This window comes from Microtus oregoni, unplaced genomic scaffold (genome assembly GCF_018167655.1).
Source record: "Microtus oregoni isolate MIOR12 unplaced genomic scaffold, Mior012 000037F_ref0000500, whole genome shotgun sequence".
NCBI lineage: Eukaryota > Metazoa > Chordata > Mammalia > Rodentia > Cricetidae > Microtus > Microtus oregoni.
The window spans coordinates 6,748,110-6,772,948 of NW_024543096.1; the positions used below are offsets into that span (position 1 = coordinate 6,748,110).

A 24,839-nucleotide genomic window follows, 5' to 3' on the forward strand; every position below is an offset into this window, starting at 1 on the left:
CCTGTCTTCTGTCATGTCCCTGCCCTGTGCTATTGTTAGATCTTTCCATGTATACTTCAAATGGAAAAATTGAGATGAAACTGTCCTATATCCAGCGTGGCTGTCTTCCTAGTTACAGAAATCAACATTGATTGGCATGTATGCTCGGTTCATTTCTAAGCTCGGTCCATTAGGAATTGTTTCATATTTATTATCGCCACAGACTATAGAACTGTATCATTTTGAGCAGGAGCTGTGTTTCCTACTCAGTGGAGCCATGATGTATCTGCAGGACAGCTCAGTGTTTCAAGCCTAAAGACTATATTCAAGGAGGCTGCTGGATGTGAGCTGTGGGTTAATGGAAATCCTACCTCTTCTGCAAATTCTTACCTAATCCTCCTTGGGTTTAAATAAAACCCACAGTTGCTATTATAACAGCCACCCTGTCACCCTTCTCTGCCTCCAGGCACTTGAAATACATCCCTAAACAACAGCAGAATTAATCCAAGGCCCTTTAGACAGTAGAATGAGCACCTTGGGGCAGAAGCCTGTCTCCATCTTCAATTCCAAAGACTAGGAAAAATGAATGTTTTATAGGCGGTGTGATGGAGTCATCAGTAGCTCTGAAAGTAGAGGAAGTTATTATACTGAAGGCCTGTTGATTGGCGGCCTGTCCTACAGGGTCGGTGAAATAAGAAGCCGGCCACTGCAGAGACAGCTAGCTACCTTGGAGCTCGTGAGTCAGGCGGCCCGGGAGACAATAATGTGTGCCCTGCAGCGGGTTCATTTTTTTTTCCCCGCTGCCCATGATTCCCATGTTGAAATAGGAAGGCTCAGCCCAGAAAAATGCTAAGGAAACAAAACCAACTCCTTTATTACTCTTACAACATTTATAGCCGAGTCCTATTCGATGCCCTTATCCTTGGGGCATTCTGACAGGCATTTTAATGATTTATTTTCTTTTTCACAACCAGAAGACAAATAAAATATTTTATTACCTTTTGGGTAGACTTGATGTCTTTCTCTTCACCTCATCACTTCCTAGGTCTATAAAACTCCCCTTACCCTTCAGCTTTTAGCAGTCACGGACAGGAATTCTGTTCACTTCATCCCTTACGTGTTGTTGTTGGGTTTAACATGATTAATTTCTTCTTGGTTTTGCATCCCCAGCCTTTTTCTGTTCTGTTTTGTTTTGTTCATAAACATGGTAGTTGGGAGCTGGGGATGATGGAAAAAGAGAGTTAAGAAAGGCCCATGTTTGCGTTACACATGGATGGCAGAAAACATGCGTTGAGTTAGAAGAAGCATTTTCGGTTTAATTGTCCACTCTATAGAGATATAATAAGTATATTTTCTAAGTTTGGGGTAATTAGTGCTGAAGTCGTGTTGGTGGAAGAATGCAATGCTCACTACAAGGCTTCTCTGTGTGGGTTCTCTTCCGGGTTTTCTAATGAGATCCAATGTTGGGGGTGCCTACAGCGCTGTAGTTGTCTAATGAGATCCAATGTTGGGGGTGCCTACAGCGCTGTAGTTGTCTAATGAGATCCAATGTTGGGGGTGCCTACAGCGCCGTAGTTGCCCCTTTCTGTCCTCAGTCTTTGAAGTCCCTCCCTTCACAGCTCCCAAGCTCCTTGTTCCTCCCATTGCCTTCTCGGCTCACCTCTGCCTCATTTTACATATGCACCCTTAGGTTAAGATTTCATCGCAGGATCTTCCTTTAACCAGCTGGCAGAAGCCAGGAGTCAATCCTGAACACGGGTACTGATTTGTGAAGGAGACCTTGGTCTGTGAGGATCTCAGGGCTGAGCTGATGAGGCATGTCATCTCTCAAATTCAATAGTACAGTCTGGATATCTGGTTTTTCAGGGCTCGGAATCAGACCTAAGAGGTCTGGGATTCTTGGAGAGCTGGTCAGACATTGTCTCTGAGTATGAAGGTGAGGGTCTTTGTTTGTAATTTGGTGGTTGTTCCTCCCCAAGTTGAGCACCGACCCTTCCATTGAAAGTCTGAGTAAAACAGAAGGTAATGGAAACCTAGGTTTGTCCTCCCTCTGCTTGCTTGAGATGAGACATCATCTTCTAGCCTTGGTAACACTTGTGTTCAGGCGCCTTAGGCTCAGACTGGGATTTACACCACCGGCCATGGGCTGTCAGGCCTTTGTACTACATAACCAGATTCCAGTGTCTCCATCTTGAAGATGACTGATTTATATATGTATACAAATGTAATGTATGTGTACAGTATCTGACTAAGATATTCATGAGAATAATTGTGCTTAATTGAGGTGTTCTTATCTAACAATGAGACTCATTTGTGCATCAGTTCCTCTGTGAAACAACACTCTTGCTGGATGTTAAGAAGACACGGTGTTTGCCAGTTAGCTCCAACGCTCATCTAGATTAACTCCTGTCTAGGCCTTGGCCATTCTGAGCTTGTTTGTTATCTGAACAAAAGTGTAGAACTTTATTTACAGTTAGCTTAGTGTTGAATTCAGCCTGATGCCAAGTCTTTCTTTCAGATCTTGATTCCTGTGTGCAACACACTGGCTGCCCTTCCTGGCGCGACGCCATCTTTAGGTTGATAAGAAGTCTTCTTTTCATTGCTCAAGTAGTCTATAAAAGTGTTAGACAGAATAAATAAAAGCAAGGCTATACCTTGTGTGGAGCAGTTAGTGTTGCGGCTTGTCTGTTAAGGAAACATTGTTTGGCACTCACAATTTGCTACTCCTTCCCCAAAGATACAAGCGTTATGTAGTGGACTCTTAAAATCTAGGTCCTGTGAAAAACTGCCCTGATGAGATAGCTTGGAACTATGCGGTAATGGAAAGGCAATTTGTCAGGCAATATTTTACTTTAATCTCCTGCCTTACACCTCATTAATCTCTTCTTCCTTTTGTGTCTGTTCACAAACCAACCACTTCTTTTTTTTTTTTTTTTTGGTTTTTCGAGACAGGGTTTCTCTGTGGCTTTGGAGCCTGTCCTGGAACTAGCTCTGTAGACCAGGCTGGTCTCGAACTCACAGAGATCCGCCTACCTCTGCCTCCCGAGTGCTGGGATTAAAGGCGTGCGCCACCATCGCCCGGCTAACCAACCACTTCTTAACATGCATCTTTATTTATTAATCCAGAAAAAATATTGGTTTGAGAATCTTCAGTATCATACATAGTACTCAATACATTAGACATGGTACTTGCCATAAAAGCATTATAGTCAAGAGAAAGGAAAAGGTTTATAATTATAATACTACATTAGTAATATATACAAGGATGTATTTGTGTGGATTGTGTAATAAAGATGGAGTTTTAGAAATGCCATAGTAAATAGAGTGCCTAGTAAATCTATATGAGAACAGGCAGCTACCTAGACAGTTCAAAGGTCAGGACAGGAATGGTAGCACTGTTTATTACAGGACTCCTTCATTAGTCTTGGGAAAGGGAAAGGGGGCGTTTGAAGAAAGGAATGAAGCCTTCTTTGATCAGCTGCCTGGAGACTGGATCCTAGTCTCGGCCTGATCCTGTGATTTGTGTCTTGTACATGCTCACGTTACCTGCCAAACTTCTTGTCCCCTTTTCAACCATCCATAGACCTCTGAACTATGTCCGGCTTACCACTTTGATGATGTAGTCTAGGTAATAGGGGTTTACGGGCAGTCAGTTCACAGGACCTGTCTGGTGGTCGCCTACATCCTGACATGACGGCCACCCTGTGGCCTGAATAGAAAGCCATGGTACAATGGCTGTAAAGCACCATGTAGCAGCCATACAGGATGCTCATGTAACACAGTTTGAAATGAGAGAATGCAGTACATACCCTTCGAAAATGACTTCCCCGTTATGCCACCACTCACCGCTAACAGGTGACATCCAGCCGTCTTTGCCTCGAATATCTTGTGATTCCCATCCTGGGTGGGTTGTCTGTGCCGATTTGGAGTGGGCTATACCAACTGCATGTGGGTTTTGTAGAGCATGAAAGATGGTGTTTCAGTTACAATCAGATGCTCAGGGTGTTCCTGAGTTGTAGGTGGAATTCTCAGCAATGGTCTGGAGAGAAATGGCCTCAAGACCTGTAAGCTGTGTGAGTCTGAACAGTGTCACAGCAGGAGAACAAACCTGGACACCCATTGCTCCTGTCTTCAACCACATTGCCAGCTACTTCTCTTTTGTGGCAGGAAACATTTTCATAGTTTTCATTGTTGGGAGTCTCTTCCTATCAGCTGGGTAGCCAGTTGGCCAAGGTGCTCACTCAGAAAGATGCCTAGGATTCTGCTCCCAGTGTCCTGGCAGTAAGCAGAGAGGTTTATTGTGTTTGGTTGCCCAAGGTCTTCTTCCATCTGGCCATTTCCTGCTGTCTGTTCCCCACTCCCTTTGTTTCTTTGGAGCCAGGAGTGTTGCTTTGTGTAAAGAAGATGAACATAAATTACCAGGGGCATAAAACACAGGATGCTTTGCCCTGAGATCTGCGAGGACGGGAGGAGATGGTGCACACTCTGTTAGTGGATTGCATGCCTGCCTGCACTTCATTATCCAGAGAGCTTCTGCAGGGCTAGGCGGAGCCTGTTCTGAGGGCTGATGGTGGCTCAGCTGAGTCTGCCATGTCTAACAAAGAGCCCCGAAAGGGTCGTCTTCTTACACAGCCTGAACTGTCTCCTTGCTGCCAGAGTGTCACTACGGTTGGAAGTGAAGACCTTGGTGGAAAGCTAGCATTTGTTGAGCGCTTACTATGTGCTTGGCATTGTGCAAAACACTGTCATTTTTCTCTTTTCGTTCTCTCTGTGTTTAGTTTCTTTTCACCAGAGACCTGGAGTGAAGGATCATTGTACTGATGATAGAGGCGAATTTGAGACTCTGAGAAGTTAATAGTTCCTAAGTGATGATCCATCTTAAGTTCAGGATCTGAACAAGGTATTCCACACTCTGCTGAAATCCAGAACACATTTATCCTTATAAAGAGCCTGCATATTTAGTCTTCAGGCTTCCCTTCCCTTCCTCCCTGAATGTTAGGATTTTAATATTAATTTTTCATCTTTTGGAAAAAAAACATCCACTACATTTCAAGGACAAAACCTCATCATCTCTGGGCACTAGAGGTTAGTAACGCAAAATTAAGTCAAAGTGAGTTTCTTTCACTTTCCTCTGCCGTACCCTGCTGGGAGGCTGAGCCTGACCTGGCCCTGCACTGTGGCCCGTTCACAGAGAGTGGGTTAGAATCAAAGAACTCTCCCCCGAGCAGTTCTAGACAGACACTGGCCGCTAGCTCACCTGGCGTTAGACATCAGAAATGCCTTTCTTCCCGGTCCTAATACATGGTCAACATGATCTTCTCAGCCTGTTTTATGGGCTCCTGGAAGCCTGTCTCTCTTCTTTCTCAACCATGGTATGTTCCTGTGCTTACTCTAGCCAGTGGGTCTTCTCAGTAAATGCATCAAAGGCTGGGCCAGTCTGCACAAAGCATGCCTCCCACCTTCCTTAGAGACCTGAAGGATGATCTTTAGAGCTCGCCTGGCGGGAATCGCTTCTCTTTACTAGGTGAAGCCTGAAAGTGTACGTCTGCCCCTTCCATTCACGGATGGCTGCTGCAGTGGTCGCGAGATTACATAGTGTTTCTTCGTGAGCTAATTAGTAGTTTTCAAAGTTTGGGTGTGAGAAAAAAAGCCTCAGGCTGCACACAGTGATGTAAGAATCACTGACCACGGCAAGCAAGGGATCAAAGTGCATGCTGGGAGTCCTGCTTTCCTGCCCACAGTGCTGCTTCAGCGCCAGTTGTTTGGGAAGAAGGGAAAAGGGCAGCCTGGGGCCTGAGCTGCCAGGGTGGTGATCCAAGAGGCGTATGCTCCCCCTCCCCCATGATTGTGGGACTTTGCCAGAAGTCAGAAACCTCCTCAGGGATGCAGAATTGTACCTCTCAGACCAAGTCCTTTCGTTGCAGTAGCTCTTAGCAGTTAACTGGCAGTGCGGATAACTTGTAAAATCTGGATCTTTTATGTCTGTGAAGTCTAGGGAGCTGCGTGATTTATTAAGCAGATTTTTATATTCCTAACAGGGAAGATTAAAAAGACAAGCTCTAATGCTCAGATCAGCACATATGCCACCGAGATAATTGTTTCTCCAGATTTCTAACTGGGATATATTTCTGTTAGCAGGGCAGGCCAGTTCCTGATTTGTTAGTTTTTAAACCATACATGCTGGAGATCCGGGCATTAATCAGTTTGCAGAGAGCTGCCAATTCCTGTCTTCTGGTCTCTTACCACCAGCAAAATTACAAACTAAGCCTCCATCCCCTGCTTCTTCTATCCTGAAGGTTGTGTGTGTGTGTGTGTGTGTGTGTGTGCATGTGCGTGCTATCTCACTAGAATGCAGCTTTTCCACACTGTCAGCTCCAACGGGCCTGCTTTGCTTTGGTTTTTCTGCATGAACAGAGACCGCCTCACTGGCTTCACAATTCTTTTTGTTACTGGATAATTCAACCATCTTGGTAGGAAAATTTTCAGTCCAGACATAAACAGCTACATCTTCAGTAGATACTTGCTGCAAAATGTTATCACCTGTATTTATTTTCCCTGGCAATGAGAAAAGGGAAGGAGAGAGGCGGGCTGGGAAGTCTAGAGAGGAGGCAGCTTCTGGTTTGCCTAGCTTTTCTCTGGAAGATTTAATCAGCATGTGCTGTCAAGGCAGAAGGATGCTTCGGCTTCCTCAAGACACTTTGTCTGAAGTGATAAACACAGCTAAGGTGACTGCAGGCCCCGCATGAGGAGCGAGGGAAACTCTTGTTTATGACTGGAATACACAAGGACAGATCTACTGGGGGCTTTCTGGCTTTTTTTGTTTTATCTTCTCTCCCTTAACTTCCTGATTCAGCAGGCAATGCTGTGGTTGGAACCATCATATATGCTGTTGTACATGAAAAACCGGCCACGTTTAATGTTTCCTCACTTCCAGGGGCTCCTGGTTAGTAACTCTGGTAACAGCAGGACACCACACATGCCTGCTTCCTTATCTTTCCCAAGCACATGCAGCCTTCTCTAAGATCAATTTTGGTGGTGGTCTGGGTGTCTTTGATTTTGACATTGGTCTTAGTGTACAAGAGAACGCTAAAGAAAAAAGCAAGAGTTGAAAAGTGAGCAAGTGTGAGAACTGGCTAACTAAACTCTTCTTGTTGAGAGCCTTCTCGATTTATCTGCAGTAGGAAGCTTAGTGGAAGCTCCCCGCTCCAGCTCAGGGGCCTGCCTGGGGAGGGTGAAGGACAGCTGTCTTCACACCTGGCCATCTCTCTAGAGACCTTTTCTGCCAGAGACCTGAAAGGGGGACTTAAGGAAAGGAAACTGTCCCTGGGGCTTCAAACTTCATGAAATGATTCTTAATTGCCCAAAATGTGGCCCAATAGGTCCTTCAACTGGCCTCCTTTGCTCTATGCCCTTGGACTAGGCCTTTTACCTGTCCAATCTTGCCTTTTCATCTGTATATGGCCGAGATTGGATTAAATCTGTAGGTTTGCAGATGATTTAAGCTTGACCCATGTGAAATAGCCTAGAAAAAAAAAGCCATTTCAGTCTTCTGTCAGTGGAATTACGAGGCCAAGAGCAACAGACTTGCAGAGTGCTGTGGAGGCCCCTCTCTCCCAGCCACTATCCGGGTGCTGGGGGCGGAAAAGTTGTACTCAGCTGAGGCGCAGAAGAGCAAATTTTCTCCCGAGTTCATGCCGAGACCTGGAGACAGGGTTCCTAACAAGTTTCAGGTCAGCCAGCCTCAGGTGGCTGTGAAGCACGGGTCTCCTTTCCCTCCTGTAGTCTCTGTCCTAGGTAAGCGGGCTCAGTGACCACAGACAGCAGAGAAGCGGACTGTGGGTTCTGGGCAGTGACACCTGCACTGGACTCTGTCCGCCACCTGATTGGTGTCCCTGCCTGTCCTCTCACCTTCAGTCCCCACTCACGGCCACATGAATGCCATGATGTCTTCCTTTGGGTCAGGTCTCCTCCTAGAAGTCTCCTTTGTTATGGCTTGAGACCAAGACTCAGCTCCTGATTTTCCTCGTGGGGATTTAAGGTTCCTGTCAAATTCTTCTTTCATCCCGGTAACACGCAGCCCAATTCCACTGTCAATCTTCCACGGTTCTCCTCCTCTAAACTCGGGGCCATGCTCTTCTCCCACCCATGTTTTCCCCTTACTACATGAACATACACACATGCACACACGCACGCACACAAACACACGTGCACACACACACACACACACACACACACTCACACACACGCCCCCCCCAACACACACAGAGGTTTGACTATATGTTTGGCTGTTGCATAATGACCGCATCTATTTGTGGGGCACAGTGAGCTATTTGAGCATCAGTACATGGTGTATTAAGGTAATCTTCGTGGCAGGTCACTGCAAAGCCAGCCTTCCCGACTAGCTCTTTTCAAGAATGTAATTATTTGGAATCAGCTATAATGACTGTGCCATTTGATTAGAAGGATTTTTTTTTTTTTTTTTTTTTTTTACTGGTTTTGTCCCCAACAGCACGTCTTTTCATTTTAAACCACACTCTTTCCCCTTTTCACTCTGTCATTTCAGGTGACATCAGTCCTTTCAATCAAATGTTCCTTATATTTAAAAATCTCGGTGGCCGTCTTCATAGCACCAGGCACACAGAAAGTACTTATCTGGATTTGTGTAGCGGAAATCGATCTCTAGTATCTTCCTTTCATGCATTTCAGAAAGGAATCTCTTTCCTGATCCTTTCCTCTCCTTGGTCCATCTGTACTGTGTGTGGATGTGTTCTCTGCAGATGTTCTTATTTTGGGGGGGCCATTCCTGCCTGAAGGCAACATCTGTCAAATCCCTCCCTGCCTACTCCAGAGATTTCATAGAGTGGGCAGTGGGATGGCAGGTGGCACTACTCCGTTGACCCGACAGCAGACTCTCATGTACATGGCCTTTATCACAGTATGTGAATCACTTAAGGGCATAAGCCATATCTTATCAAAGGTTTCATTGCTAGTTCCTCCTTATAGTATATACTACAGGATATATGATATATAGTAGGTATTCAAGAATGTGTAATATATGAGTAAAAGGGGAAAATGTCTCAGCAGGTAAAGGTGCCTGCCAGCGAGCCTCAAACATGTGTTGTGGTATATATATATATATATATATATATATATATATATATATAAATGTATTGTGCTCAGGTATTTTACTTTTAAAGACATAATCAATTAATGCCTTTTTCCACCAATAAAAATTCTAAAGATAAACTTGGATGATGTCAAAATACAACACTTGGAATCCAGTGTGCAGGACAATTGTCCACAAAACAGCAAATCAACAGCATACATGGTGTGGTGGTTTGAATAGGAATGTCCCCCCCCTTAGGCTCATAGATTTGAAAGTTTTATCACCAGGGACTGACACTTTTAGGAGGTGTGGCCCTGTTGGAGGAAGTGTGTCACTGGGTGTAGGCTTGGGATTTCAAATGCTCAAACCAGGTCTAGTCTCTCTCTCTCTCTCTCTCTCTCTCTCTCTCTCTCTCTCTCTCTCTCTCTGATCCTGCTGCTGCCTGCCAATCTGGATGTAGAATTCTCAGCTACCTAAGACACATGACGTCATCAGTGTGTGACCACCAAGGATTTGCAGAACCTGTTTTCTTTGATCTGTCCTGTTTTTCCTCTCAGCTCCAAGGAGAGAACCTAGGGTTCCCACAGTTCAAGACCCATGCTTCACCTCCTCAGCCCTCTTCCCAAGGGACCAGAGAGCCGAAACCCCCCAAGGAGCATCAGAACAGCTCCTGGCTTCCTCCATGCGGTCTCTCGCTCAGAGCTGTAGAAAGCTAACACTAAGCCCTGCACTGTTTCATATCCTGCCGCCCACTGCACATTTCATGGCTCTTTACGGATTAAATTTTCAAGCTTCTGGGATTCCTCTTGATGGATTTCATAACTAGTAAGATTATTGGTTGACAGTGGTTGTTGCGGTTACTGTTTTCCCGCTCTGACATCAGCTTGCTACTTTTGCACCTTCAACTTCCATTTCCTTGCAAACTTTTCCCGCCTCAAGTTAATGGTGAGAAACCAGATAAGTGTTATCTCGGTATCTTCTGGAGCCCTGGTTGTGTGGCTTAGTGTACACCATGGTCAGGCCTCACTGGAGCACAGCGGATGGGATGGGTGTCCTGATGCACGCATTAGTTCTAAGTGCTCCTCAGAAGAAAATGTGACATTTCTGTCACACCTCATGTCTTCATCCCACAAACATCTGGACCTTTGTTCCATGCCAGGCCCATTGAAGGGGTGAGAAACTTTAGGTGTCAAGAGGCCTCACTATGGCTGGCTATGTCTCCTCTTCCACATCTTTTCTTCTTTTCAATGAAGAAGATGGTGACATGCCCTGGAACTGTTATGGGCTCTAGAGGATTGTGGAGTTAACTGCAAGCTCCCCACCCCCACCAGTTGATCAATTACAGAGACTATCAAGGAGAATACCAAGGGCTTAAAGGCCAGAGTAGGAACTTCTTTATCTCCCTACACTTGGTAAACAGCAGGCTTAGTTGCCTTCTGCTGACTCACCCACAGATCTGAGCACTGTGGGCCAGCCTGGCCTCCTGTGGGCTAGCCTGGCCTCCTGTGGGCTGGGGACATACCTCTGATTAGAACAATTGCAGGGACTCTGGGAACCCCTTCAGATTGGGTTTAGTCATTCTTGTGTCACTGAACTAAGGTTTTGCTTAGAGTTTAGAGGGCATCAGGATGCCAGGCTTGAGGGGAGAGGAGGCAAAAGAAAGACACTGGGGGGTGGGAATTCAAACTGCTTCTCTTCCTTTGCCAGGGTGACAGAGGAAAAGGCCAATGACGTCGGTGACCAGGTGTCAGTATAAAGTGGCTGGTGTGGAGAACGGCTCCTGTGAGGCCTGTTTGGATGAGAATCATTGAGTTCACAAAAGAAAGTAGCTGGTAAGTTCTGGAAACCCTTTTTTATAGAAGCCCGGAATGTGAATAATGCACTAAATAGGTGTATTGCACGTATTTAAATATTTATGTACAAACGGCCCTGTTTCTTAGCCTGCTGTGCCGCAGCCCCACGGCTTGACACAATTGTTTTTAAACTCCCGTTGTCTAGATGTGAGAAGGGATTGTACAAATGATGATGGAATCCTGTTAGACAAACAAAGAACAACACAGAGCAGCCCATTCCAAACAATCCGCTTCTTCCCAGGAAACCAGAGGAAAGAATTTGGAAAGCAGTGTCAAGGGGGAATTAAAATGGAGGGGTGTGGACCTGACTCCTGAATTCACATTCTCACCCTGACTCACAAGCTTTGTAACCTTGGGCAAGTTGTGTCCTCTCTTTGAACTTCAGACTCCTCACCGGTGAAGTGGGGATAATAATGGTCCCCACCTCGCTGAGCTATGAGAGTTGCAAAAATTAATTGTCTTGGGTGCCTGACCCTTACGAACCTGCCATAAATGCTGGCTTTAAAAGGGAGTTACTGTACCATGAAGAAGTGGAGGAAATCATTATCAAAGTATTGCAGAGTAAGATTTGGGGAGGGCAGGAGGCCCTGTTTTATGAAATGTCCCAGCTATGAATACAATGGTGGCTAAATATTGCTTAAAATTTGAATAAGTGCGTTTGGAACACCTACAGGCATGGATTAGATTGTTTTAGGAAATGAACTAAAATGTCCATTTGAAAGGAGGGAAGCAGAAGCGGTTGTTTGCAGGGGGCAAAGGTAGAACTAACTCCCAGACTTCTAGCCTAGAAATCATTACTACTCCTTTCCCACTGGGGCAGAGACATAGGTTCCACTTTCTTCCCTAGAAGCAGATGATCTGGGGATGTCTTGCCCCATGGCTGTGTCTTCCTGGGGACAGCATCCCAGTTCCTTTGCACAGAACATGAAATAAAGACCCAGGAGGAGGCAGAAGGGATTATGCTGGAATGACTGCCTACGGTGATTGCTTTCTCCCATCTTCTTCTGGGCCATGAGTTCCGTACCCCATTCACAGTGGAGTCTAGGGGCTAGTTCTGGAGTCTAACTGCTACCCAGAGCTATCCACTCACTGTGGATCTGTAACAGACCCCACCTGTGTCTCCTCTGAGCTTCCTTTTGCAGCCGTGGGTAGGTTGCATTGGCCTTCTGTGTGCACTTCCCTCTTCCGCTCCTCCTTTCTCCAAACCTTTGCATCAAGGAAGGCAAAGAAGGGCAAAGAATGACCATTCTCTACCTCACCGCAGCCCTAAGTCAGTGCTCCAACAGGACATGATGAACAAATGCTACCTTTGTGGGGAGACCTACAGATTTGCCAAAGAAAGGAAGGCAGTTCTGGGACCTCCTGGCTTCAGGATGGTGTAAATCACTCAACAGTGATAAAGTTATGAAGTTCAGTGATTTCCACTCTGTACCACAGCTAATTAGCCTAAGGCAGTGGTGACAGGGGCTGCATTCCCAAACTTTTCGGGAGGTAATCCTGCATGACTGGCTCCTGACAGTCTCGCACATAGTCTCTTTCCAAGACACTGCCTGTGCGAAGCTAGCATTACTGAGGTCTTCCTTCCTCCTTGACATGGTTCTAAGTGCTTGGGGGAAAACATTAACTCGCTCTCAGAGTTAATTTATTATTATTATTGGTGGTGTGGTGTTATTCACTATTTTTATTAATATGCCATTGTTACAAGGGGGAAACTGAGGCACAGCAACTTGTACAAAGTTATGCCCTCATGCTGAGAAACGGCTGAGGTAATGGAATCCTGTTTAACTGGCTCACTAAGCTGAAAAGAGGTCTTCTCACCCCAACTACGTGTGTCCAAGGGACCAATGCAGCTTTCCTTTAGGGCAGGCTTTGGATATGGAGTCTTTTTGCTGAGGGCAGGTGAAGGATTTTAAGCCTCCTCCTCTTGCCTGCAAAAGTGGATCTCAGAAGCTCAACTCTAGCCAGGAGAGATCTGAGCTACTTCTGATATGTCAAGAAGCCTCCAATAAATCACTCTTTGATGCCATGACCCGCATGGTTTAGTCCCGAAAACCTGACTGAGGTGATGGAAGAATGAAGAAAGGACAGACACACAGACGAGAAAGCTGGGATTGGATGGGGTATGCTCACGGTGATGGAGGGTACCTGTGTTTAGATGCAGAGCGGGAGAAGCGAGGGTGGGGGGGATTGGCCGGCTTTGGCAGGAGATCTCTCTTAACAAGCTAAATAGGTTCTCATCACCTCAGCTACAACTCCGTTGTTTTGTGGCCCTAGGAAGAGGAATCTGCACTTGGCATTTTTTGCAGTCAGTGGTCAGTGGTCACCTGTAGTTGGAACAGAGGAATGCTTTGTCTGGGAGATTGCTTCTTAATAATCCACATTCAGTTCAGGACTTCGTCTGCTCTTTATACATTCACATAAGGACACCAACGCTCCCCACACTTTCAGGGATATTGAAACAATATGGGCCAATGAATATAGAAGACAATTGTTTCTTGCATTTGCCCATATCATGTGATAATGGGATAATTTAATTATCTGGTGCGGATTAGATACTGTTCATGGCAATTATGCTTCCAGTCTTACAGGATGCAGTGATTATCTTTATATACACTTTAGATGAGCCCTTCTAGACATGAAATGGGTCTGGAGTGGGAACTAGACAGAAATGAATGTTGGGAATGAACAGTAGCGCCTATGGGTCTGTAGCCAAGAGGTGCTGAGTCAGCACTATTATGCTGGCGTGGGTTCGCCCGCCTGCTGTGAGAGGAGGGGATATTTCCCCAGAAGTTTCTCACCTTACCTACACACCAAATGTTCTCATTTCGCACAGCTGTGAATGGCTTTCAGCAAACTGTCAGGGAATGTTACCAACCGGCTTTGCAAAAAGAAATAAGGATGCTGAATTGCTGGTTTCCCCCCACACCCACAGCCAAGCGCTGCACTCTAAAGCTAAAACAAAACAAAATAAAACAAAAATGTTAGTTTTTAATCCACTGCTTGGGTGTTTTTCTTTTAAATTTATTTGTGTGTTTTTACATTGTTACCAAAGCTTCCTCTCCTTCCCCTCTTCTCAATCTTCCCCACATCCCCTTCTCCTCCGCTGTTTCTCTTCAGATACAGGTGAGCATCCCATGGATATCAGCCAACCGTGGCATATAAAGCTACAGCAAGACCAGGCACCTCCTCTTCCACCAAGGTTGGATGAGGCATGGATTTTTTTTTTTTCTTAGTGCATGTGTGTATTCAAGTGCAGGGCTATATAGAAGCCAGAGGACAAGGAAGGCCATTTACCTCCTTTTGAAACAAGATCTCTCATTGGCCTAAATCTCATTGAGTAAGGCTAGGGTGCCCAGCTAGTGAGTTCCAGGGATCCTTCTGCCTCTGCCTGCTCAGCACTAGAATTATAAGCTTGTGCTGCCATGCCTGGCAGTTTTTATATGGGGAGCATATTGCTGTGCATGGATGCAGGTTCTCTGCAGGAAGAAATACCCAGAATTAGGATTTTGCGTCCAGGGTAAATGTACCTGACGTTTGAAGACTGTTGTGAATGTTCTTGAATAGCTGGCATCCCATCAGCAGCACGTGTAAAGGCTTAACTTTTGTGGTTCCTCAGAAGAGAGCTTTGACAAGCACGTTGACCTATCAGATTGACCCGAATCTAGAAAAATCAAGATGTAATTTTAATTTTCATTTCTCCTGTTTGGAAAAGCACTCAGCTTTTCTTATGATGTTTAAGGACTGTTTTATTTATGCTCCATAAAATATGTATGTCCTTTGACAGCTTTTCTTTTCGTTGCTCATTGGTTTCCTATGGACTGCTCGTAGTTGCTTCCGTACTAGCAAAATTATCTGAGTTTTTGTCTGTGATTTGAGTTGAACATATTTTCCCCGGGCTGTTACCTGGGTCTTGACTTTGCTTATGGCATACGTATTTTGTAAACGGGACGTGTTAAAAAGCATGACTGAATTGCTGGAACTTTAGTTTTCCCTCTCCTGTGTTTTGAATCATAGCTGGAAGGACCTTTCCCCACTCTGCGCTCGCCACTCTCAGTTTCTTACGCTGCTTAGAAATGATGAAAACGTTTCCGACGTGCACCAGTTAGAGGAAGTCATCGAGCACATGCGGGCGTCCGCCATCCAGTGTTAGGAATTAGAAATATTGCCCAGTCTGATCTGTTGGCCCACTCATATTGAGAATATTAATGCACGAATTCCAGACGTTGTATGGTTTACTTCCTAAGTGTATCAATTGATGTTAATAACATAGAAGGATGTTTTTAAAGAACATACTTCATAACATTATTATGGTAAGAATTACCAAGATCATTTGATGCTGCTTTGTATTTACATTTTCCTCTGGAAATTCATAGCTTCGGATTTTATTTTTTTTCTATCCATTCTGTTGTCCCAACTTAACTTTTTTTTTTTAAAAAAAAAGATTTATTTATTTAGTATACAGTGTTTCTATCTGCTCCCATGCCTGCAGGCCAGAAGAGGGCATCAGATCTCATTATAGATAGTTGTAAACCACCATGTGGTTGCTGGGAATTGAACCCAGGACTTCTGGAAGAACAGCCAGTGCTCTTAACCTCTGAGCTATCTCTCCAGCCCCACAACTTAACTAGTGTATTGGAGTTTATTTCTGGACTTTCTATTCTATCCCGTGTATCTCTCTACTTATAGTATGTCACTATTTGAATTATTGAAATGTTAGGGCATTTATAATGATTATTATGACTACTACATAGGTGAAGTAGTAAGGCACTATCCAATCCATGCTGTATAAAGGTGGTGGAAAATATGATTTACAAACTGCTTCCTCAGACTGGTAATGTTGAAAGTGACAGCATAGGAGCAGGGAGCTGGCATGTGTGTGAGTGTGCTCCCAAAGGAAAGGACCAGCAAAAGCAGATGCTACTGAACGGCTTCTTGAATTGTAGGTCGCGATAGCATGTGGGGTCCTGACAACTTTGACAAGAGTGGGTGAAGGATTTTGAGCGTGTAAGAACCTAAGATTAATTAATTCCTAATGCATAATTCATCCGAGGTATTTCTGCAGTGCTCATCTGTGTTGCACCATGCAGCTTCACTGCAATCTTGGCTCTGCACATACAGCATGTGTTCTTTGCACCGTGCCTACCTACACCCTGCATGCCATCGAGTACTGCCTTTTGGAACAGTCAGCTCGGCTTAAGACAATGTTATGCTGTGAACTGTGGTGTTTTTACTGTCAACGCAGTTTTCCGCTTTTATTAAAAACGTGTTTTAGTTATGAAAAAAGGAATTTTAATATTTTCCTGCCATAATTTCTCAGCTCATAAGTATCGATTTAGTGTATCTTTGAGTTCTATTGGGTTATGATGTTTGATTTTAAGACTTGCAAATTGTGTTGCCGACATGAGCTCCATGAAAATATTGTGAAATGCATTTGGGCTTGGAATGAGGATGGAATTTCCAACAATTTCCAAAATGGCCACAAACACTGCTTCTGCATTTTGTACAGCACATTAATGCAAAGTGGCAATCTCAGCCTTGACTAATAGAAAATCAATACCAGTCAACTAGAAATTGTGTAGACCATCCTCACGTCCCGCAGAATCAAATATTCAGCCAACATTTAATCCTTTTAGAAGTTTCTTTTGATATTTATTTTGGGTGGGGAGGCACTCACATGACGTGATTGTCAGCATCCAGGCACACCTGGTCCCACCCCTTGGGGACCTGGCAGGGTGTGTGTAATCCCTTTAAAAGGTGGAACTCTTCCTACTTCTTCCTTGTGCTCTTTCTCTCTCTCTTTCTCTTCCCTCGAGGCAGCTCTGCGTTCCCTTTCTCTCTCCCCTCTCCCTTCCCTTCCCTTAATAAAACTCCCCTTGTAAGCTTGGTCTGCACCCTCTGTGGTTTGGACCCATCATCCAAGGTCCCATCTCACATTGTATCATAACAGTGACACTTATCCAGGGGTCAGAAAATAACTTTCTTCTTCTACCATGTATGCTCTGGGGATTGGACTCAGATCGTCAGTCTTGGCAGTGGGCATCTTTAGCCAGAAGGCTATCACACCAGCCCAAAATTTAATTGTTCATTAAAAATAACCAAGTTTATCCATCTCATTAGTATACAAATGTACTTTCATCTTAAATGGCAAAATCATCTGTATGTCAAAGAGTTGCTTTAATATAAAATTTGTTTTGACTTATTGTGAGTTGGTTAGACTTATACACCTCTTTTACATACCTGGGAATGCCCAAGAGTTTCTCAGACAGAGGAGATCATGAGTAGGAAAAGTTTCCCTGCTCTAGAGAATAAGAAAAGAAACAGTGATAACGAAAAGGTTTGGAACTTGGAGTAGGTAGAGGGTGATGAGGAATCAACTAGAGAAAAAAAGGCATGGCCTTGGAGCTTGACACTTGCTTTTCTCTGGGTACTGGCTTACCCTGATTCTCTTTCTGCAGAACCAGAAAAGCTGACACTAGAGAAAGTTGAAATACTTTCTAGAGACCAGCGTGTGCCGCAGAGCAGGGCCCTGATCAGGTGTGTCAAGAAGGCTCTGTCACTGTGTTGCTGCTTTGAGAAGTTTACAGTCTCAGAATCCAGTGACACGGAACCCCAGGTGTGCCTGCCCACCAGTGGCTCTGAAGATCCGAGAGTGAGCTGGGGAAAGGTGTGTCATTCTCAGCCTTGTTTCCAAAAGACAGGACCAAAGCTCTCCAGTTACATGTCTTCCTGGAGAAGGTCCGGGCTGGTGATGTGAGGCTGAGTGAGTGTAGAAACGACACTGATGGAGTCGAGCATGATCTTTTGTTGACATGCTCCTATCCGCTGAACTCTGCGTGCACCTTCAACAGAGCAGCGTTCAGGGAGGAATAAGTGGACAATATGTGGTAAATAGGCCTAGATTCTAGAGTGGGCAGAGAAGCTGAGCCAGATTCCTGTACGATGACATCCTTCCCCTGTCAGCATCCTTAATAACTTTAGCACAACCTGTGACCTCCCCAGCTCCAATTCCTCACACCGTGGCTATGACCACATCATGCTTACCTCACAGCCATGTGTGGAGAGATCATTAGTGGCAGACGGGAATGTTCTTTAGGGATGAATCATAGCGTGTTGTGAATGTGCTAATTTGAGGCTTCAAGGCCTTTGGGTTGGGATCATCTCCTGTTGCTCGAGCCCAAATACTAAAGGGTAGATGGAAACTGCTCTAGTTTAGAGTCAAGGGAATGGACCAGTTTCTTGGCCATTGGTGTAGAATATGGATGAGATCTGAATGTGCATTTTAAGCTCAACTTTTTTGTTTGTTTTATTTTGTTAAGCGTCCTTGAATGAGAACAGCGGGGAAGAGGAGGAGGAAGACTTGATTAAGAAAGGTGAGTTCAAGTACACAAGGAAGGTGAAGTAAAGCAGTTCCCTTTACTTGGGCAATGAGTGTTTTGAGAACATTGTCCTGGTGGAGGATGGGGGAGGCTTTGGGTGTGGAAGGTGAGATGCCGTAGGAAGAGTGAGAAAACATGTAGTTCAGCTTCTTGTGGCAAAACACCGGCATGGAGGGCAGAGATCAACTTAAAGGAGAAGGATTTATTTTGCTTGGTGATTTTGGAGGCTCTGGTCCATGTAGAGTGGTTATGTTGCTTCTGCACTATGATAAGGCACAACATCATGGTGAGTCGCAGAGTTGCTTACCTCCAAAAATCAGAGATCAGAGATGACAAAAAGGAGGGGCCAGGGACAAGACATGGTCCCCAAAGACAGCCCTCAAGGATGCACTCTCCTCAAGCTTCCAACATCTCCCAACTCTCCATCAAGGTGTGAGTTCATCAATAGACCAATCCAGGGGTGGGGACAGACCCCTCCACTTTGGGTTCAGTCACTTCCCAAAGTTCGATCAATGAGCATTGTTATATTGGAGACCTTCATTGCATAAGCCATTTGTGGACACTTAAGATCCAAACAAAAACAGACACTTTGGAAGAAGGTTCTTAATTTAAGAGAGAAACCCAATGTCAAGAGAAAAATCCAGTGTTAGTTTATAAAATAGAATATCTTAGGAAGGAAACAGTAGAGCATAAGACAACTCAATTAATAGATGTTTCAGTAGTTCATGGATTGGTTACATTCAGATAGACGTGTTTCCATGCAGGTATGTATAAGCACATATACATATCTGTATATGTGTAATGCAACGAGAAGGAGCACCTCTGGATGTATGTGGCTTCATGAGCTTCAATGCTATGTTAATAGCTGTCTGTGCTCATTTTCCTAATGTCTTTTGTCTGATGTTGCTCACTTCATTATGCTTATTCCATGGTACACTTCAATATGGTCGGGTTAGGAATCACTAAATTTTGTTGAGGTTGTAATATCTGAATGAGGTTATAAAATACTCAACTACATTTATCTTCTGATAAGAACCCAGTGGTGTTTTCAGTTTCTTATTGATTGATTTGCTGCATTAGCCACATGTTGATTCCTCACAGACTGAGAGAGCATAGTTCTTCCCCGTTACTGGTAACAAGACTTCAGGCTCTACTGCATTTCCTATGATTGCTCCGCTACAGCAAAGGGCAGTGGTGTCCAGAGTTGGTCTCTTCCTGCTGTCTAGAGACTGGATTCAAGATTCATTGGCGTTCTGGCAGGAGCCAGACTATATAATTTACTGCTGTTATTTCAGAAAGTTAACAAGGAGCCATTCACAATGGCCCAGGAAGCCCTCAGCAGATGTACTGGACTGTAGAGTTATCTGCAGAGAAGAGCCATTTCCATATAACTCAGGCCTAGAGGATACGGACAAATGGTTATTAGCCTCTAAGAAGTGCTAGGTGTGGCATGCCCCCTGGTAGGCAGTGACAGACATAGTGGCACAAGGGAAGTAGTCATGGGGATCGATCCCCAGCCAGGCTTTCCGACCGCCTTGCAATCTGTAAGCTGGTGCTGTTGGCCAAGCCAGCCAAACCTGAGCCATTCGGAAAGGAACTCTGAATGGCGTATGCTTGCCTTCCTAGCACAGATGGGATGGAGGGAGATGGAGGGTGGTGTGATGGAGGAAGGTCATTGGTTAAATAAAAAGAAACTGCTTGGCCCTCATTGGTTAGAAGATAGGTGGGAGGAGTAAACAGAACAGAACGCTGGGAGGAAGAGGAAGTGAGCTCAGACTCCACAGCTCTCCTCTCGGGAGCAGACGCCTCAGAGAGACGCCATGCTCCCAGCTCCCAGGCAGACGCATGCGATGAAGCTCTGACCCAGGATGGACATAGGCTAGAATCTTCCCAGTAAGCGCACCTAGGGGCGCTACACAGATGATTAGAAATGGGCTAAATTAATATGTGAGAATTAGCCTAGAAGAGGCTAGATAGAAATGGGCCAAGCAGTGATTAAATGAATACAGTTTGTGTGTTGTTATTTCGGGCATAAGCTAGCCAGGCAGCCAGGGTGCTGGGGACGCGGCCCTGCCGCCCTTATTACTACAGTGGTGGTCTTGAGGAAAGAGTAAACGAAGTCATTTCCTCTTCTTCACCAGATGGAGCCAGCTGAGGAAGATCACATTGCTACAGTGTGTTTAAGGGAAGGGAATGTGTGCACTGAACCATAGAAGGCGTTAGTTGCTGAAACTAGAGTTCTCATGGCCTCTAAATGGGAAACTGATTGAGTGAAACCTTGCTCACTTTGATAAATTATCACAATGGAAATGAAAATTCTGTTTGTAGAAAAGAAAAGATATTTTTAATTGGCAATGCCTTGCCTTTTATGTCTGTAAATCTCGTAGAGAGCTTAAAATCCATTTCCAAGCAAGGATTGGAACTTGTTCTGCCTAGTTCTGAGAAAGGATAGTAGTACAGATTTTTGTTTGGTTGGTTTTGATTTTTTGGGGTGTGTGTGTGTGTGTTCATATGCTTAAGTACATGCATGTTGGTGTTTATGCATGTGCTCAAATGTCTTCCTCAGTCATTCTCCATCATAGTTTTTTGAGGCAGCATCTCTTATTGAACCTGGAGCTCACTGATTGGTCTAGGCTGGTTGTCTAGCAACCTTCACCAGTCCTTGTCTCAGATCCTTTTTTAAGAACCATGGCTAGAGATGAACTTCACTGTTCCCAGCTTTTACCTGAGTGCTGACGATCAGAACTCAGGTCCTCATACATATCCAGCAAGGAATTTACCTACTTAGTCATCTCCAAAGCCTCCAAGGAGGTCAACCTTGTATCTTACAAACAAGCTTCATGATTTTCTTAGCTAGAAACCATCCTGCAGACTAGAGCAGATATGAAGGTTTTGTGAATGAGAAATATTTGAACTGGACCTTCCAAGCAGGATGGACTGTGTGATATACATTTAAAGTAATAAAATGATATGTAAGAACACTTACGGCTTTGTGAATCAAAGGCTGCAAGAGCTCCTGCATGTTTGGTGTGTGCCAAGACTTTTTTGGGGGAGATACAATACGCATGTCTACTGCCCACGACAGACCCAAGTACAGATACTATCAAATTCCAGTTTGATGAACCAGTGAGTTTTATTGCGGTACTTACAAGAATTTGGTGAGGGATTACTTATAGGTACAGAAATGACTCAGAGACAGCTGCATCACTAAAGCCCACCCCAGCATGGGTGACAGCTCATGAAAGCTGGGAATCTGGAGCTCACTACACAGCCTGCAGGCACTCAACAGGTTGGAAAGTGTCCTGTCCAGGTAGCTCAGATGGCCTAAGCCCCTTAAAAGTAGTTCAGCTGATTTCTGCTCCTTTGGGGCTGCCTGTTAGGTCTCTGCTTTTGCAGGGCAGCTTGACTTGTCTGAGAGCAATTCTTAAGCAGTCTTTATTTTTACTTGTAGGGAGGGCGGAATCTAGTGAATCTGATCAGTTTCAGGGACTTCCTGAATGTACGTTGAGTAGTTTACTTCCTTTCTTAAGGAGTTTCCTTGGGAGATGAAATGTTTCAATCCAAGGACGTCTGGATATTGTTCCATCTGCTGGTTTTTAGAGGTTTTAAATCATGATTTCATATATCTCCAGATAATCATAGAATTTGAGAATTGAAAACATACATATTGAATTTGAGTCTTTTCAGCTTTTGGAAATCAATACTGATATTGGCCAGTATGACAATCCATCATGGGAGAATAATTCTCTACATTTAGCGGTAAGTTGGCGTTGTGACATCATTTTAGCTTTTATTTCCCTTTAATTCTCTAAACTCTATAAAATGCGTGTGTGATATTTCTATTTTACTGATAGGGAAACTGAGTTTCATGGCAATTGAGTGAGAGGGAATAGAGGCGAAAGTCAGAATTTCTGCCCAGGCAGAAATTGGTCTCCAAAGGCCAATTTCTCCCCATTGTATCAGGCAGCATCTTCGCTTGACTTTGCCTTTGTGGGACTGCGAGCCACATTACCAACCATTAAATATCGTTTTTCATGTTGCAATTAAAACGCTATTTAATGCACATAATTTTTCAGTTTCCTCTGGGAATACAAAATTATGCACATATATATCTTTATATATGTACATTTCCTTCTGCTCCGAGTGGTAATAGTGACGATTTATAATGCTAGTGACACACTGTAACTTTGCTATATATGCAAGATACAGAAATTTTTTCCTTAGGACTGCTTTTATAAGCTTGTCAGCTTCCAGAGAGTTCTTTGAAGAATCTGTTCTGGGTTTTGTGACTATGCAAAAGTCAGCACAATCTTCTTTTGCCATAGTGTGCAGTTTATCGTTGGTTTTTAAACACCCTCCTGTTTCAAAATGATCTTTGCAGATTCATTGTTTGTTTGTACCGTTTATTTTTAGATGGAGAGCTGAGAATAAAATTGAGCTAGTAGGGGCTTCATAAACAATAGGCGGTAACATAATGCCCCAGGACAGTGAAAAAAATAGGAAACAGGACAGTGTGTAGTACCAGTTGGGTTCTCTTCATGGGCAACTATGGGTGCTCTGAACCATGAGATTATTGGTCACTGGTGGGTGCTGTAAGCCATGAGATTATTGGTCACTGGTGGGTGCTGTAAGCCATGAGATTATTGGTCATTGGTGGGTGCTGTAAACTGTGAGATTACTGGTGCACTGGTTACATTTTTGTCAGATTGACACAAGCCAGGGTCATCTGAAAAAAGGGATGCTTCCATTAGATTGGCCTGTAGCCTGTGGGGCATTTTCTGGATTAATTGATGTGGGAGGCCCCAGCCCACTGTGAGTGGTGCCACCCCTGGACAGGCGGTCCTGGGTGGTATCAACATGCAGGCTGTTGCAACAGCAACCCATGAGTAACAAGCCAGTAGGCAGTGTTCCTCTGCTTCAGTTCCTGCCTCTAGGTTTCTGTATTGTTTGAGCTCCTGCCTTGGCTTCTCTCAGTGATGGACTGTCATTTGGAAGTAGAAGACATACAAATCTCTTTCCTCCCCACGTTCATGGTACTTAGTGCAGCAACAGAAAAGCCAACTAGGACTCCCAGAATTCAGTCTCATAAACGGAGTTGTACGTATGCTTTTTGTTAGCTTGGCTTAAGCCATTGAGTCGTCCCATATAAAATACATGTATACATTTATACACATACGCACACACACGCTTTTGGGTATTCATATATATATACACAAATATGTGCCCAAATGAACTTATCACCTCTGATTTCTGCTTTACCACATTCTATCATGTTAGAATATATTCAGGAGAATTAAAGTAAGAAATTCACGTGTATAAACACGTTACTTTTATGCTCATGTTTATGTCATCTGAGCCAAAGCAAACCGTTCTATACCTTACACATGGAATAATTGAGAATGCTTACTTTCCCCCTTGGCAACACACACAGCTTCACTCAACAAATGGAGAGTAATGGATCTTTAGCCAGCTGTCAGGCATTTCAACTTGGGGTTCTTTTAAGAGAGCTTTGTTTGGTTATTAAAGGAAATATGTTCAGTACAATAAGCATGGATGTGGACCATAAAAGCCATGCATTCTCTGCCCATCCTGTGTTTCTGTTCAGTTTGCATCCATGCAGTTCTGCCGACGGTACTCACTTACAGCATGCTATGATCTGTTTGCCTGCAGCACCCCGTAAGACTGTTATCTACTTCAGTCTCTCCCTCAAGTTTAAAGACACATCTGTTTGGGCTGGAGAGATGGCTCAGTGGTTAAGAACATTGACTGCTCTTCCAGAGGTCTTGAGTTCAATTCCCAATGACCCTGTGGTGGCTCACAACCATCTACAGTCGAATCCTATAGCCTCTTCTGGGATAAAGGTGTATATGCAGATAGATCACTCTTATACATAAAATAAAAAAATATACATAAAATAAAAAAGACATGCATCTTCCATGAAGAAAAGAGCTCTTGTATTTGTCTACCTGGGAGCAAAAGAATATGAACTGAATTACCTTTCAGTATTATGCCTTAGCCCTTTTAAAAATTTAATTTATTCATTTATTTATTTTTAATATAGGCAGGAGGGTCTCACCAGGTAGTCCTGACTAGGCTTGACCTCACTTTGTAGGCCAGGCTGGCCTGGAACTTAAAGAGACTCACCTGTGTCTGCCTCCAAGTAGCGAAATGAAAAGTGACCACCACACCGGGCTGTTGGCTTTTTTGTTTTTAAAACAAATGATCAAATGACAGCTGCATGTGGCGCTCATCAAATTAGATTTTAGACGTTATCCCATGTCACTCAGTGCCCTCTACTACGGCAGCTCTCAAGGCGTGTTAATTTATTTAAACATTGGACAGTTTAAACACTGAGAGTGATGACTAACGTATTCTGCTGTGTCTCGCTCACCTCCTAAGAAATACAGAGCAAAGGGGGAAACATAGCAGAGGAAGAATGCTGTTCATGGAAGGAAATCCACCTTTTCTGGGCTCCTTTCTATCCTCTCCTCCAGCGTAGGTTTTTATTCAGTATGTAAAAAGCAT

General features: G+C 44.2%; 1 protein-coding gene across 7 annotated transcripts in view; it reads left to right on the forward strand.

Moving 5' to 3' along the window:
- The window catches only part of Lypd6b (LY6/PLAUR domain containing 6B), a 167,588-nt gene that overhangs the window by 125,121 nt on the left and 17,628 nt on the right, over positions 1-24,839 (forward strand). For 2 of the 7 annotated variants that reach the window (XM_041631571.1, XM_041631575.1), the window contains exons 4-5: positions 10,793-10,917; positions 18,255-18,308. The gene's annotated coding sequence lies outside the window, so the exon portion shown is untranslated. Of the gene's footprint in view, positions 1-10,792; positions 10,918-14,055; positions 14,138-17,393; positions 17,603-18,254; positions 18,309-22,001; positions 22,074-24,839 lie in introns of those variants that run through there. The other 5 variants (XM_041631574.1, XM_041631573.1, XM_041631572.1 and 2 more) reach the window with 5 other exon arrangements.